Below are 15297 nucleotides of genomic sequence, written 5' to 3'. Positions count from 1 at the left end.
ACAAGACTGAATAGTCATCTGTAACTGCATGATTGTGTACCGACCCAGATTGCTACTTGGCAATTTGTTCTGTGAATGAATATGCACAGAGGCGCACGCATTTGATTGTATACTTAATTTTCCAGCCGTTGTCCTCCCATATATGCAGTTCGTGCATGCCAATGTTGCATTGAATAATTCCAGCAGGTAGTTAATAGTTAATAGAGCATGGATGGTGAAAAAAAAAAAGAGTAACAAGAGTAATTACGGCCATTATTATTATCACGACTTTCTGATCAGAAGGTATGAGCATTTTCATGAACTAAATGTGTCATGAAGTAAAAAGTGTCATCTGTAAAGCAGCTATGAATCGCTTTTTTCCTCGCTTTTGGAAAAAACTATCATGAGAACAATAGAGCCCACGTGCTAAGACTAATTACAGCGTTATTACCTATAGTACGTTAGCTTGCTTGCTAGTTACAGTATTTACAAAAACAACAATAACAAAGATAAAACCAATGAAATTCATGTCAGAATTTGTGGTCACATCAAGCGTCCACACGACAATATTATCTGTAGGTCCCCGGTCGAATAGATTATTTTTTCAATAATGTTGTGCATTTTATAGGTCCCATTCATGGTGCAAAAAAAAATGTAAAAAATTTTTTACTCGCCACATAAAAGCTTACATTCAAACATTGATATGCACTGTACACTTTTTCTTTTACATCCACTACACTTTAAAGCGAACCACCTGATTGCAAGAGGGTGATCAATCATCCTTTGCTCATACAAATTAGATTAAACCTGAACAACCCCCCTTCCACCCTCACAAATGTGCGCGCACAGTCGCGCACACACACACACACACACACACACACACACACACACACACACACTGGTTGACTGGCTGCACAGATGGTAGTATTGGGTGATGCTTGAGGCTAGTGGGAGCGTTCGAACAAACACATGGAAATACACATTTCTAGCAACTATACAAAAGCACTCATGCACATGCACACATACCGTAAACATAGGCACACACACTTTATGGTCAGAGAACCCAAATGGGGCTAATACTTAATTGTTCAATGATTTCATCAATCTTTGCCAAACATTATTTCCATTTTAAATGGACTGTAGTATGAACTGTCGTATGTATTTGTGCACGTGTGTGTTATATGATGGCGCTCTACATGGTGGGGGGGGGGGTCTGTTTATCTCAGTGTATTCTTTCAGTGATTTACAGCTGTGGTCTCACGCTGCAGAGAAGCTTCTTTCATTATGGATGTTGGTTGCCACAGGGTTGCTCGGGTATGCATACGGTATGTTACAAACACTCCGCTTGCTACGTTTCCATTTGTTTTGGAACGCTAGATGGAGCACGCGGCAGTCAGCTCGTGTTTACTCTGCATGGTCATGCATAAGCTACAATGTGAATGTATTGGGAGTGTTTAATTCATGTGTCAGGATTGTGAATGGTGTTCACATGTTCAGAAAGCTTTCCACTTTTAGAGCCTGCCGCCGCTGTTCTAGAAGCTTCCTCGCTTGCAGGAAAGGGCGGGTGGAATGATCAAGCCCAAAAGGCGGGCAAAAGGGTGTATATAGACCGGTTGAGGCTGTGTTGTGATCCAAGAGGGACAGTGGTTACAGGAAAGACAAATAAAAGGTGACGGAGGACGGACGGATGGAGAGGAGAGAAAATAAAGGCGGAGCGGGGCAAATATGAGATGTGTGGGGTTGAAAGTGAGAGAGGAAGAGATGTCGAGAGGAGGGTGGGCAGCGGAGGCAGGAAGAGGGATGCTGCATTTCAGAGATAGCACAGACTGGCGCTGCAAGAGCAGACAGCAGGATGAGGACAAGCTATGAGGACAGAGAGCATGACAGGACTCATATTCAGGTAAAATATTCAATACATTTATCCCCCCCCCAAAAAAAAAACATGTCAATACTTTTGACTCATAAAAACCTGATTGGGTATTTTATGGATTTGCTTGGATGTAAGAAAAGCAGTCAACTTATCCAGACTTGTAGCCATCCATCCGTAAGTCTTTGCATATGTCTTCATCTCTCCCTCTCTCATCTAACCTCACAGATCTATCCATCGCTCTCCTTCTGCTGGCAGGAAAGCTCCCCCTCTCTCTTCTCTTCATATCCATTTTACAATCTCCTCAACATTCCACCCACATGAGCATGCCTCCTGCACCCTTGAATTCGCCCTCCTCTCTCAGTCACTTCCACAGATCCCGAGGGCATCACTCTCTTTTCTTTTATTCATCTCCACATCCTTCAACTCTAATATATTTTGAGTTTCTCTGCTGCGCTGTTCATCGAGCGCTGCTCACTGCTCTATCTTCTTCTTCTGTTTTCCCTAAGAGTGAAGCGGCACTGAAGGAATACTTGTACTACTGAACACACACTCCAAGAGTGGACTAGAGAGGAGGAGACCACTTATAATGTACCCGACGGGCTTAAAAACACAAAGACAGAGAGAAATATACTCAATCCGTCTGGTTCGGACGGATGCAAAGACATCATTGTGGCTCGTGGGATGAATAAAATACATCCTGACAATTGCGGGCAAGTTCTTGGGAGGAGACCTTAAAAATGGGCAGTTATTAGCTCCTGGAAGAAAAAGGGAGGAGAGATCAGTATGACTCACAGCAGCTCGAATACTGTGTGTTTTGTATGCAGGAGGGGGCTAGAGTGAGATCGAGGCAAAATGAGAGAGACACAGTTAAAGAAAGAGAGCGGACCTTGAAAGACGTGAACGGTCTTCGGACAGGGATGAGGAAGGAGGACGCAAGCGAGAGCCAGTGACTTTTAGACAGTGGGCCAAGTGAATCACCTTGCTGGAGGGTGAGGAAGGTGAGAGGTGGACCAGAGTTGTGAAAGTGACGGGAAGGGTCACAGAAGATTTGCTGCCCGATGGACACTGGAAAGCGGACTGCAATGGACAGAATGGGCTAAACGGTATTTGGGACTGGCTGTTTTCCTCTAAGGAGAGACTGGATGATTGTATATGGGAGGGTCTCCTACCACCCAAAATGTGACATAAGCGGAACAAATCATGCGACACAGAGAACATGTCCCGGCAGGAAACAGACGTTAAAGACTAAGAAAAGCTGCAGATGAGAAAACATGTCATTCTGTGCACCACGCCGAGGACAACACGGAAACATGAACTGTGACAACGACACAGCAAGAGATTCCGGTTAAATATTCATGCTGACGGGCCACTCTGAAAACAACTTGCGTCCTCCTCCACAGAGGGAAAAGAAAACTGCTTTCATCATGTGGGATTTTTACATGAGACAAGTTGGCAAGTGTGTCAGGTTATGCTGACATCTTGCAGCAAATTGAGACGGGACCACGTCGTGCTCGCCGGGACGCGGCTTCTTGGAGGGGTTCGGCCAGGCATGAGGAGAGGGGAATGACGACTGGCAGCAGACCTGAAGCTGTGACTATCAAGAGGGAGGAAATACACATTAAAATTACATGGAGACTGCAGCCATATCTATTCTATATTGACTTGAATCTATTCTTGGCTTACAAAGACAACTGCATTTTCTATAAACTGCTTTGAAATCAACTCGGAGTTACCAATTGCTGGCAGATACCTAATTTTTCATTTCTTCTTGAACTGACCATAACCTTTCTGACTTGCTCTGAAAAATGGGCTGATTTTCGAAATCTATCCAGAGTTGGACTGCTTATCAAGCTTTAGGAAGCACAGCACTTTTTTTTTTGACGCACAGCAACCGGAGGATTTAGAATGTTGCTTTTTTTTTCTTCTTCCATGACTGAATAATCACTCATGATGGATCACTTTCAGTTTTGATGGGTCTTTCTGTCATCAAGGCTCTGAGCATATCTAATTCCTCAAACAAGAAAGCAGGACAGCAAACTGTCACTCATCCCGAAGCCTTGAAAAAACCAGCTTGGTGTTGGTGAACGTTGGTGCAAGGACTATCGAAGAGCTCTGCTAAACATGCTTTGAATGATGGTGTAGACCTGCGTGTGCCAGCCAAGCTTTGCAGCCCGCTGTGTCTGAACACCCCCCCCTCCCATCCCCACCCTGCCCCCAAGTCACTTAGAGCTGCATGTGTTGCCTGGATTGTGCCTACTAGCAACAGAGCGGGACTTGAACAGCGGTGGTGAGCGGGGGCACTGGGAGGAAGAGAATAGGAAGGAGAAAGAAACCAACAGGCGAAAGGATGGGAAAAAATTGACATCATGCTCGGGTAAACAGAAGAAAGAAAAGAGTTTCTGTTTGCCCCAGGTGCAATGTGTGGTGAGTACACATTTGTGTGTGTGTGTGTGTCATATGCTGAATGCTGCCAGAAATGTTACATTAATTCACAACTGATGTTGTGGCTTGTTGCAGCGCACAGCTGTCCATCCTGCTCAGAGGCAATTGTAATATTTTTCCGATCACTGATCACTAAATAAAGCAGACAAAATATTGAAAACACTTCTCAGTATGAGGTCCACCCAAAAGAAAAAAAATTGTTCTTTGGAATGACTTAATTTGAACATGTACATCCATGACGCGTGATTAAAATGTGGTTAAAAAAAAAAAAAGGAATCATTTTACATTGTTAGCGCTCCAGTGGCAGCGATATCAATGGTGTCACGAAGCAAGGTGGTGGAGGACCCCAAAAAGCAGGCAGGAGAGAGGAGCAGGGTGTATTTGAAAAAGTGTATTGATAAAACACAGAAAACTAAATCCAAAACAAACAAAGTCCAAAGTATCAAACAAAAACCCATGACTGAAGCTCAAAACGATCAATAACAGAAACATGACCAAAAACATGACCTAAACTTGACAGCAGCAAAGAGCAACAATGACCCGACCATGAGTAGTCAGCCGGGAGTCCTTTTAAAGCCACTAATTACCTAACGATCAAGAGGTGTGCAGCTGCAGGGAAAAGCCCCACAGCGCCACCTGTTGGTCACAAACCGAAACATGACAAATGGAAGTGTAGCTATTCATTGTCATTGGTGTGTACCTGATATATCGTATCGCAACACCGGCTACAACAAAGGTGCCAGCGTATTGTTGGTTTCACTTTCCCAACAACATTAGCAACTCGACACACGGACACGTATTATTCCTGAAAGATGGCCACAGTGGCTTTTAGCATTACAGTTGATCCAGGCGATGTGTTTCAATCCATTGTGCCATTGACGTAATTGCCCTTGGACTTTGTGTCTATTCGGTCAATTTTGGCTCATCAAAGATGTCGAAGTTAAGAGTTTCTCGTTCTTCAGCTTGAAGAACTGGTAGCAATGGACCGGTTGAAAATAAACACCCCATCCCTCAAATACGGTAGATACGTGATCTCCTTCTTTTGCTGAAACCATACAGTTCATATATGTACGTTCACTCTGTCATGCTTGTTCATCCTCTCATGAACTCTTGCAGACTCACACTGTAACAACATACAGCATATACACACACACACACACAAAATGGGGGGGGGGGGCGAGGGGAGCTGAGCTGTGGTTGAGGAGAAGTGACAGTCTCTTCATGGCCGCTGGCCTCGTACTCTCGCAGCGTTGGCTTGACGTGCTCATAATGAGAATGCGGAACGTTCAAAGTGTCATATGGAGACGGTCCCCACACCATCACTCTCTGCGTCATTGTCGCTGCCCAACAAGAAGATAACAAGAATTTGCAAATAAAATGTTTCTTTTCTTCTTATATGTATGGATGCCCTATTTGGTGTGCGGATGCCTCTGAAGCAAAAACAATCAAAAGCAGTCGTTATGCGTTTTGTCAGCGGATCATTGATTCCAGCGCGGACTGAACAGTATTGTAAATGCGGCAAAGCACTAAAGCTTTCACAGTTTGCATTGATGACTTTCTGTCATCGATCACACTGAGCAATGATTATGTGTATTGTTGCTCTCTACCTGATGATAATTATGTGGGAATGAGCTCAGCTCCTGCGTAAACATCTTCATCTCTTCATTCATGGGACATGAACACACGCAATAGTCCGCTTTTTGACTCTTAACGACCATCACGCTGGATTTCAACTGAAACAAACATATTGTGCTTTAATTGCAGACTTTCCTCTTTAATTTGAAGGATTTACATCAAATTCAGGTTCGTTGGTCTGCGTATGCGCCTCCCGGTTTTTAGCTGCATTCGAGCATCCAATTTCCTCAGGTTAAACCAAGTTTCCCTGAGAAATAAAACACCTCAGCCAGTTGTAGACATCCGTTTTCAGCACCAGAGATCGTGCGTTGGATATACGGCCACTCTGTAGCAATGGCTTACGATGTTGACGCTGGCATCATGATGAATCCAACCGGATCAGCCCCCGAGGCTATAGTTGGACCTTCCCTGTGTGTGTGTGTGCGCATATATATATATATATATATATATATATGCACACACAGGTGGTTCATTACCCCATCTGCATACAAGTATTTGCATGAAAACAAATCATGTGGATACCGATACATTTTTAAGTCACTTATACAACTATGTAAAAAAATAAATGGGGGATCCAGATTATTTGATTTTGTGCAACCACTTGATGAAATATAATTTTTTTTTCAGTGTAGTTGCTGGAAATATCTCATTGTCATAGGCTGATAAGGGTGCATGACTGATGCGGATGCTGGAATAAGCTATTGTCACGCTCTTTAATCAAGAAGAGAGCCATGTCTGTATGCTCAGCATCACTTCCGACATATTCTCAGTGGGTGTTCGGACTATCAATTGTCACAAGGTTACTAGTTTGGGGAGTTCATGAACACATTCTCTTAATTGGAGATGAGAAGGCGCATGTGTGGTCGTCCTCATCCCATTGAAATATGATTGGTGTCAGCAACTCCCAAAAATAGGCCAACGCTCTTTGAGGACGGCTGGCTCTCCCGGAGAGGAAATGAGTTACCACCTTACGTGGAAGATATCTGGTTTCCTTCACAAAGTAAATGTGTTCACAATGAATAGCAAGAGCATTTTTTTTACTTTGTTGCACGGTTAGTCTGTCAGCATAAATTGGGTATTTGAGATTCGTTTACCTTGAAATGTGCCAGTGTTTCAAATAATAGCCATTTAAAGCAGAACCGATCATCCCCAAAACATTAACTCATTCAGTATCATCCAATTCTAGACCAAGTCTGAAAAGACGTTTAAAAACGTCTTTGGGAGTGAATGAGTTAATAAGACCGTCGCATTCTAGTTGTCTTCTGTCTGTTGTGTATGGCTGTGCTTTAATGACATGGTAATATGTTACAATTATGAAATGGAAGGGTTGCATTCAAATATGGACTTGAGTTGACTTCATGCTTGAGCAGCTTCTGCTCATTAAGATGTGTGATCTTGAAGAGGGAGGGTGGTGGAGCGGGATGAGGGAGTGTACAACATGACTGAGAGCTTGTTCTTGGAAAATAATTCATTGAGAATGATTTATTTGGAGTAGCGGGCTAAACATCTTTGAAAATTAATCAATCGGAAGTAAGTGCATTGACTCACCCCATTTTACACATACTGTATTTAATAAACATGCATACACACACACACACACACACACACACACACGAAGTGTTTTTATCAAGGCACAATGAATGCTCTTGCTGATGCTTTATATCACTCCTGACAATTTTCTGTGATTTTTTTCCTTTTTTTTAATCAGTGAACTCCTTCTTCCGATGACTTTAAGACGTGCGCTGCACATTTTGTAATTGGGTTGGAAATAAGTAAATTACACTGCTGAGTGACTGAACTGCATCAAAAGACAATGCTTTTCCTTGTCTTTACTCCACACCTTTGCTCCGTTTTAACCCCTGCACATCTTGGTTCGCTTTGATTTGACTGTGTGAAGAAACGCCAAAGAAACCAGTTGCAATCGTGTCAAAGTTACAAGCCTACCAAAGGAATCAGGCCACAGCGAGGGAACTGTACTGTAAAAGCACCCTTAAGTGAAGAAAAACAAAAAGGGAAAGGTTCAGCTGTTGAATATTGAGGCTTGTGTTATGCTGAAATTTGTATCGTCCTTCAGCAATCTCACTAAATCAATTCAAGTGGACCAAACATAAATTAACCAAACATACAAAGTTGGTCTTTACATTTCAAATAATTGTCTGTGCAACAGCTATGCTGAAAGGTTACCACAAGGCAGTCTAATGTTTTGCAATGTTAATCAAAAGTGTTGAAAAAAAATGAAAAGCTACTAATCAACTGCGTGGTGTTTTTCATGAAAGTATAATTTATGCACATGCATGATGTAATCTTCAAAATGAATGCATAGTGCCAAATGTTATTCATTCATCTTCCGAATCGCTTTATCCTCACTAGGGTCGCGGGGGGTGCTGGAGCCTATCACAGCTGACTTCGGGCAGTAGGTGGGGGACACCCCGAATTGGTTGCCAGCCAATCGCAGGGCACACAGAGACAAACAACCATGAACGCCCACACTCACACCTAGGGACAATTTAGAGTGTTCAATCCGCCTGCCATGCATGTTTTTGGAATGTGGAAACCGGAGCACCCGGAGAAAACCCAAATGTTATTTTTATTTAAAATATTCCAAAAGTATGGACAAATGATTCTGATGAACCAAGGTGCTGGTATGTGTTGCCTCTGACCCAAAGAGAAAACTGGATCAGTTCCTGAACCTGACACTGGTGGCTAGCTATTAAAAGCCTAAAGTGAGAAGGGAAGGAACAACTGAGTAAACAACTTACGACTTCTGTCTGAGTAAACGGAGGAGATCAGAGAAGGCAGTCAATAAATAAAAGTCTCCCTGCACTCATTGGAAACGAAGGTGGGTAGCTGTAATTTCTCATTTAAAAATCATTTGTGTGTGTGTTTCTGGAGCATCATTTCATGTAACATGTTGGCGTGTTTGAGCTTGATAGCTTTGTATTTGCATAACAGCAGGAACGTGACTTGCCTTGTAATCGTACACACGGTCTGAAAAAAGTTTGTATTCGTCAATAAGCGTATCGGTAGTGGCTGAATGATTGACAGAACCGGGCGAGGCAATTGAACTGATGGGGCAGCTCAATAGAGACTGCCTTTCTGTGCCAAGCAGTCATTCTCATCTCAGCCGACACACATGCTCTCACTTTATGCTCTTGAATCTCCTTTCCTCCATTTCACGCCGAAACTATCTCCGAAAACCCCACGATTCTCTCATCACAATCCAGTTGTGTTAATTTCTTGAACAGATGCAAAACTGATCTCCCATCACCCCAAAGGCTTACTGACGGAGGAAAAAGGAGAGAAAGGAAAGAGAGCAATGGAATATAAGAATGTTTCCAAGGCCGGAGGTTTTGATCGAAATCTATCCACCCTTCCGTCCATCTCTCCTTCATACCGCTTATCCCGTGCAGGAGATTGGGGGACAACAGCCTATCCCAGTCGAAGGCTTGAGGCGTGTGACACCCAAGACAGATTACCCGTCAATCACAATCGACAGACACCTATTTACATTCACTCACACAGCTAAGGGCAATTTAAAGTCACTCAGAAACACATAAAAAGGAAAATGCATTGAACCTTCGAGACATTGCGGGCGGCACAGAGGACAAGTGGTTCGCACATACGCTTCCGAGTTCCACTTCAGGTTTGGGGTTGAAATCCGGGGTTCCCGTCTTTCAATGTGGAGTTTGAAGCTCTTCCCCAAAGACATTTAGGGCACGCTCCAGCTCAACTGTGCCCCTAGTAGAAGTGCAATAACTAATCAATGCTCAAGTTGATCGATAAGTATATTGATAAGCGATTCATCGTTCAGACAGCCTGTTTCGTTTACAATTGTTTGTATCCCCTGAATTTCTGCCTCTCAAGAGTAAATATTCTCAGAACATGTTTTTGTTTTCAAAATAATAAAAACAACCAATAATAATTTGCAAGCATCTGCATTTACATTGGAATGCAATGATCAAAATGTCGGCCATTTTTCCGTCATGTGATGGACCAAACCAAGAATTTCATCAATTATAAGGTTTGCACATTTTCTGCAACGTCAACAGGAAATAACGCCCAGTTTTTATTTTATTTTTCAATAACGGGATGGAAATTAATAAAATAAATTCCGCCATTAATCGACAAAATAATCATCATATTAATCGATTCTTAAAATAATCGTTAGTTGCAGTCTGAGACGATAGTGAGAATAAGCGGTGTAGTAACAAAAAGTTTGACCGTTTATTTTCACATCTAAGTATTTCATAAAACCACAAACCAAATTATGTTTCATACTGTTGAAATGTTTTAGCGGGCTTGTCCTATTTGGAATGAATGTACCAGTAATATCATGCAATGGATTAGTTGTTACATACATCTTGGCGTGTCTGTGAGAGGAAAATTATTGGTTTGCAATAAAGCTCACAACGTCATCAAAGTGTTGCACTGATAATTTACATTGAAATCAACTTCATTCATAATGTGCAATTTTGCCATTTTCTACTCAAAATATTTTGGTTTTATCCAGGCTCGACACTTGGTTCATTAAAATGAATGAAAGTCTAGAACACGTTTCTATGGATACATCGTATTCACCGTACGCACAATCATGAAACATTTTTTTGTGCCCTGCGATTGGCCGGCGATCAGTTGAGGGTGTTCCCCGCCTCTTGCTCAGGTCGACTCCAGCACACATGCGACCCTTGTGAGGACCGTTGTTTTCACTCGTTGAGCTACGTACGCTGAAGATTCTACTGTACACAGCAGATCGCAGATAAGGTCATTTTATTAACCAGTCAAAAGAATTTCAAGTATCAGGTTTTTATTGAAAATATGCACTCATGTCTACTTTTGGACATGAGTCTTTCCATCTGAGCGATTTTAAATACTTAAAGGTACACGTGTCACAACACAGTGATGCCTGTGAACAAAACGGATTGACGCACCTTGTGCTGAAAGCTGTCTAAAGCAGTCACTTGTTTTCAAGAAATACTTTGCGGGAAAAGTCCTGAGAGCAAAAATATACCCGTGTGCATGAATGAGAGTATGCAACATAGGACTGTCTGCCACTTTTAGACATGAACTAAATGATTTCATCTGAATACATTTCTCAGCTGAATGTTTGCTATGTCTCATCCAGGCGTGGCACCCGGTGGCGGTGGCGTTCTGTGATGGTAACCATGATCACCGGCAGCCACTATATCTGCAGCAGTCACGCAAGAGAGGACGACTCAACGAACGATCGAGAGGAGCGTATTTTAGCGGTGCTGGGCATCATCGGAACCGTTCTTAATCTTTTAGTGGTCATATTCGTCTACATCTACACCTCTGTCACTTAAGACCTTCAGACAGATTTGAACAAGAACGACTGGTGTCCACCCGACGTCCCTTCCGCCGTACTTCTCTTCAAGTATTGATGTGCTTGGAGGGTCAGATCAGGATGCGCTACGACAGAAGGATCCTTGGTAGTGTGTACAGCTGAATTGTGGCCAACTGTGAGTGTATCAATTCACGGCTGGAAGAAAAGTCCTTGCCGAGTTACTGAAGACTACTGCCAAATGTCCCGACAGCGAGGTGTTCCACGAGACATCTTCCTTCGCATATCGAGCTTGTCATCTCGAGAGAGCCTCATTGCCGACACTGACTGCCCGTCGTAGTCATGACTCGGCAATTCTATGTAATTGGGATTTGATCCAATGGTGGGTTTTACTGTGCTGTTTTTTTCCCCACACGAGACTGTAAAAAGTAGCTCATGTGAGTGTTTGCGTTCATACGGTGAGCTTTTGTTTCACTGCCAGATGAATATTCACCCAGAAGAACCAAACAGATGTAAGCAGACTAACTAAACGGCCGCTAAGAACTATCGACGGACGGACCTTTGTGCCTCGCCTTCAAAGTTGTAAATGAACGCATAATATCAGTTGCTGTCGTGAGCGGCATTAAAAAAAACAACAACAAACATTTCCATGGATCTATCGTGTCCACACCTGAGCACACCAGAGGAGAGATTCCTGGCAGTGCTCGGGGTCATCGGCATCATGCTCAATCTCTTGCTGCTTGCCTTTGTCTACATATACACATCCATTTGAGAAACTGCTTATTCAAAACACACTATTAGCACATGTGATTCCTGTGCACAAGGCATATATCCTGTAAACGTGTATATATACTTCAGCAAATACTGGATTTCATATCTACATTATATGTATCTCAAAATTAGGTATTCATATCCTCGATACGTATCGGACATTTTGACTGAAGTTTTGCACCCTTCAGGTTGAATCGCAAAAATCGAGAGGAACATCATGACACGTTTGCTTGCGCTTGCTTCGCCGTGACCTTAGCGATGCTCGAAACAAGTTGACAGACGTAACTGAATTCATGTTTTGTTTTGTTTTTTTTGCACTATATGCCTGTTTATGTTTAAATGATAAAACACAGCAAGATGGAACAAGAGGTTGTTGACAAGTCACCGTGCGCAGCGCCTCATCGTAAGAGCAAAGATCCCACTACGGATGCTCAGTGTCAGAGAGTAATGGTTTATTTCCTGTTGCCATGCCGCTTTGTTTGGAGCTCTAAGGCAGTCACGGAGGACTGTCAGCGGTGGGAGCGTTTGAAAATGAAACAATGTCACACAAATCAAGATCGTGTGATTCTGCAACACGACTTAAAGGTGCAGAATGTTTGCAAAGGAGCAACGATGTTAAACATCCTTAGTAGGATCATAACTTGACAATTATCATGTTGACATTTTAACGCTTATTCATTATTCTCGAGGGGTCAATTTTTCGTAATCCACTGTGTTATTTTATGCTGTACATTTGTGTTTGACTGTTTGCTACATTGCGATCATCGTACGTTATATGAAAACAAGAGCATTAGGATGCAAACATCTAGATACTAACAAATTAAAGTTGCAACAGTAAAGCCACTGGATCGTATCATATATCACAAAAACTGCCCTCTTGAATTGTGAAAAGCTAATACATAAAGTATTTAACCAGCAAAAGCCAAGTTCTTACCAATGTGACTTTTTAAAGACTAAAAAAAATGTATATGTACGTATATTTTTTCAAAATTAAATATTTTCCTTGTGAACCTGAGCATTTTCACATTCAAAAATTTCAATGTTTATCCCTACTACTTTGAGTGATGGATGATTAAGCCATGGTTAATTCTGAAGACCTCTCACAAGCTTAGAAGAACAACAATAAAATAACAGCAATTGCTGTGATGCTCTTATTACCAATGTTTACATGACCAAAATATTCAGAATTATTTACTAACATTTCTCTGATACTTAATGATTTTTTAATTTTTTTTTAATGACTCTCACTCATTGTTTCCAGGTCTGCAATTTAAGTATATTAGGAATCTATGACTCTTATTTTCTGCATGGATTTCAGGTTCAATTTGTTTGGTCAAATTTGGTTGAGAAAATTTTCAACATTACAGACTCAAAGTTGATGAAAGAGGAAAGCCCAGAGGACAGGTCCAGGCCATCTGCTGTGCCCACACACACCCAGCCACCCCATCAATGCGCACACACACACACACACACACACACACACACACACACACACACACACACACACACACACACACACACACACACACACGAACACTTTCAATGTCAAAATAATGTTTTTGTGTGTTTATATTGGTGCCTATTTTTAAAGCGCGTTTGTTACCACAGGAAAAACAACTGCGCGCACCTTGGACTGCATGCGCAAGACTGAAGTATTAGCATTATACTGTTTCTACATTCCGCATCTGTATTCAGAAATGTTGATTCTGAGTCTGAGCCTGTCAGCGAGGATGAAATGAAATGTTCAAATTTTTTGATGATGCATTCCATGAATTGATTTTCAGCCTGAGAGGGCATCTTGCACTAAGCCTGTCTGAGACTGGGGGGGGCTTTTGCATAAGAAAGTGCTGGAAATGTGTAATTGCTGATGAATATTGAGGAGCAAGTCATTGTAGGATAAAAATAAATGCCAGTATGCATGGCAAGGCAATATTTCTTTTAATGAAATCAAACACAAGGAAAATAGGAAGATTCTTGATTTTTCAAAAAGAAAATTCATACTTCCAGTTCTATAAAAAAAAAAAGAAATCAGCCAGAGATTCAGCCTGATAATTCTGAATTTCTCATAACTGGTTAAAGGTGTGGCCATGATTTTCCTCAGTCATGAATAAAAGTTATATTATGTATGAAAACAAACTGTGTCCTCTATATATTTTTTTTCAAAATGAATACGATGGATTCGATGGAACAGCAATTACAAACTTTTAATGTTACATATTCAACGCTCTGATGTATATCTTGACAATTTATTTGATATGATGACGAGTTGGCTTTGATAAGTGTTTGTTTCACAATAAAACAAAAAGAGCATTGAGCACTGTACTAAACCACACACCTGACGAAGGAGCTACCGGGTGCTCATATTCTTTTTTCTGGTCACTACACATATTTGCGTAGCCACAGATGGAACAGAAGGAAACACAAGAAGGCAAAGTCAAACAGACAAGGCAAGTTTTCCCAAAACGGCATTATAATAATTATGAGACAAATGTATGTATCCACATTATATGATTACAATTGCCACATTATTCTACTGCGGAAAATATATTTATTTATCCATAAAATCACAGAGAATGTCAACATCACGGAGGGCCGAGTTTGGACACCCCTGTTCTAGACGTTCTCGTCTTTTTGCCTTTTAACTTCTAGCCACGTTTTTGTGTTTGTTATTTTTCATATAAGTAGTTCTTGTTATTTCTTGGTTGGTATTCTTGTGTATTGGATTTCCTTGTGCTTTGAGCGACAAGCAATTTATATTTAATTTGTTCCTTGCCTTATGCAAGCGGTTTTGGTTTTTTTCCTGGTTGGTTGTTACAAGCGTCTTTCATTGTACTTTGTCGGTCCTGCGTTTTGTAAATAAATATTTTTGTTACTGAACTGACCGTTGTCTGCGTTTGTGGCATCCATTCTTATCCGGATTCTTCCGGAGACATATCATGACAGGTGCCTCAGTTCTGTGGACCAGAAACTGTTCGACGGACCGAGAACTAAGCGGACGCTCAGAGGGGATTTAGCCTTTTCTGTTGCTGGTACCTCTTGTTTCTTAAAAAAATGATCCCTCTATTCATAAAAAAAACAGTTTGATCAAACGTGTTCTAGAATGCAATCTGTTCGACCGTAGCGGTTTGACTGTCTTTCATTTGACCTGAAAAATCACCTCGCCCCTCACAACCAAGGCAGGTGAGTTTTACAAATGTAACATTAAAAATGAGGCTAATATAATCGAATACCTTTCTAGGTATTACTTCTGTGATGCTTCTTAATTCAGTGCTTTCATGAATGCACTAACAGTATTAGCCAC

The 15297-nt window shown here is 41.6% G+C and overlaps 1 pseudogene across 2 annotated transcripts; it reads left to right on the top strand.

The window, feature by feature from the left end:
• The first annotated feature begins 1745 nt into the window (after positions 1-1745).
• Positions 1746-14873, top strand: LOC147197102 (protein TUNAR pseudogene; annotated as a pseudogene). Of its 2 annotated transcripts, XR_015102496.1 has the most exons (3): positions 1746-1879; positions 2356-4273; positions 11049-14873. The product of XR_015102496.1 is annotated as a protein TUNAR pseudogene, transcript variant X1 (transcript). The 2 variants fall into 2 exon arrangements; XR_015102497.1 differs by lacking the exons at positions 1746-1879; positions 2356-4273 and adding an exon at positions 7102-8765.
• Positions 14874-15297: the final 424 nt, after the last annotated feature.

Source organism: Hippocampus guttulatus, chromosome 12 (assembly GCF_054856545.1).
Source record: "Hippocampus guttulatus isolate MCC_2025c chromosome 12, RoL_Hgut_1.0, whole genome shotgun sequence".
NCBI lineage: Eukaryota > Metazoa > Chordata > Actinopteri > Syngnathiformes > Syngnathidae > Hippocampus > Hippocampus guttulatus.
Note: the sequence above shows the minus strand (reverse complement) of the source record. Positions and strands in the feature narration are given on the sequence as shown.